The 2,469-nt window shown below is 33.6% G+C and overlaps 1 long non-coding RNA gene across 1 annotated transcript; it reads left to right on the top strand.

Moving 5' to 3' along the window:
• On the top strand, positions 1-2,469 carry LOC145430277 (uncharacterized). Its single transcript, XR_013910743.1, has 4 exons — positions 1-290; positions 382-877; positions 1,333-1,503; positions 1,590-2,469. It is a non-coding gene; the product is annotated as an uncharacterized LOC145430277 (long non-coding RNA).

The raw sequence follows: 2,469 nt of genomic DNA on the forward strand, positions 1-2,469 counted from the left end.
GGACGGAAAGTGTGAGTGTCTGTGTGTGTTGTGTTTGTGTGTGTCAAACTGTCCTAACAAAAACAGCCCAAAAACTGAAGAGACTCCAGAGTCTCTGGAAAAACTATACAAGAGACTGATTGACCCCTGTGTGGGTCTGTCACTTTTTGAGATATTTAAAAGATCTGAAAAGAAGACGGACATTGTACACTCAGAGCACAGAAGACATTTGGAAGGATTTACATCTGTGCTGCCACAGCGGAGACAATTGTCTTTACTTATTATAAAAGCTTTTGATTACTTCATCGAAGGTAAATTTATATCACCACATCACATCTATAAGTGCTGAATTTATTAAATAGTTTATCAGCATAAAAATAATAATTGTTTTATGTTTTTTAGATGACAGCTCGTCGTTTCGACTAACCTAAAGGAATGGACGATGAGGAAAAGAAAATATTCAAACGTGAAACTCTGATGGGAAAAACGCAGAGATTCTCTATGAAGACACATATCAAACTGGTATAAGATGTAACCTCATTTTCTTCACCCACTCTGGAACACACTACAGGGCTGCAATAGAAGAAGCATTGAAGGATATTCAAATGGACAACAAACTCAAACTTGAACTCTCTGTGTCCATATTTCCCAGTGGAAAGATTTAGATTCAAGGTACAGAAGAAAACCTTGATGCATTTGAGAAAATGTTTAACAAAATGAAACAACATGTAGACACAAGAAAAGAAGAACAGATGATGAAAACATTACAGCAAATGAAAGTTGAAGAATCTGATTCTGAAACAGAAGGACGAGACAAACAGAAACAGTCTAAATGAAATGTGATACAACAAGAAAAAAACAGGAAACAGCAGAAACAATATGGACATTTGAACTATTAGTAAGTGAATATTAAAGTTTTTGCTCCTTGTGTTTAAAAATTATTAGATATTTAAGTCTGACTTGCAATATTTTTATAATCTTTATTCTCTTTTAAATCCTGCCGTTTGTTAGATATATTATTATATATGTATTGTTTTACAATGATGTCAAGGAAAAGTAAGTGTATTGCATAACATATTATTAATATGAAAATGTCTTTCAGTCTGTAGATTTGAAGAATTTTAGTTTTGTAGTCACTGAGCAGGTGGGAGTTTAACTCAGTTTTCCACATAGATGAATGAGATTTAGTCTTGTCACAAAATGAGCATTCGGGTACATGTCCTACAGATCAGTTAGGTTAAGATAAAATATTATTTTATATTATATTGATTTTGCTTTGCCTTTGCTAATTTATAGAAATAAAATACAGCGCATACAAAAGTCTAACCGTTGGACATTCCCTTTGTTTAACAGGAGTGTTTGAAGGAGTGGCTCTTCCGTTACTCAGGAAACAAAAGAGCAATTTTAGACTTACAGGAACTCAGAGTCTGAAGCGACTACTGCGGGAGCTGTGTAAGGAAAATACACCTTTTCACCTAGAAGTTGAGTACATCTTGATTTAGAACAGAACAAGAAACATTGAAGGTACATGTATATCACCACATCACATCTACAGTTTATCAGTGGAACATGAAATTATGTAAAAATAATAATTGCTTTATGTTTTATAGATGCCTGTTCGTCGTTTTCATAGTGAACCTCTGGAAAACCCAGAGGTTCTCTATGAAGACAGAAAACAAAATGGTGTAAGATGTAACCTCATTTTCTTCACCAACTCTGGAGCACACTACAAGGCTGCAATAGAAGAAGCTTACCCTCAATCCAACGCTATTCGAATGGAAAAAAACAAGAAATTCAAACTTGAGCTCTTTGATGGAGGCACTGTGTCTATATTTGACAGTGGAATCATTGTGATTCAAGGTACAGAAGAAATCCTTGATGCATTTGAGAACAGGTTTGACACAATTAAACAAAACGTAAACAGCAGAAGATAAGAACAGGTGTGGAAAACATTGGAGCAATTGAAAGTCAAAGAACCTGATTCTGAAACAGAAGATCAGGACAAACAGAAACAGTCTAAATAAAATGTGATACAAATAAGAAAAAGCAGGAAACAGCAGAAACAATACGGACATTAATAAGTGAATATTAAAGTTCCTTGTGTTTAAAAATTAGTAGATATTTTAGCCTGATTTTCAATACCTGTATAATCTTTATTCTCTTCTAAATTCTGCTGTTCATTTGATGTATCATTGTTTTTTATATCATATTTCATATTACAAATATGAATCTCTTTCAGTCTGTAGGTTTGAAGAATTATAGTTTTGTACCCACTGAGGTCCGTCTCATATCTGAAGGTCAGTTTTCCACAGAGATGAATGAGATTTAATCTTCAGCCACTGAAATTAAGATAATGTCACAGCATCAGCGTTCAGGTACATGTCCTGCAGATCAGTTAGGTTAAGATAAAACATGGGATATTATTTTAAATTTTATTGATTTTGCTTTGCCTTTGCTAAGTTATATAAATAAAATATCATGCATACAAAA

Source organism: Astatotilapia calliptera, chromosome 8, assembly GCF_964374335.1.
Source record: "Astatotilapia calliptera chromosome 8, fAstCal68.1, whole genome shotgun sequence".
Taxonomy (NCBI): domain Eukaryota; kingdom Metazoa; phylum Chordata; class Actinopteri; order Cichliformes; family Cichlidae; genus Astatotilapia; species Astatotilapia calliptera.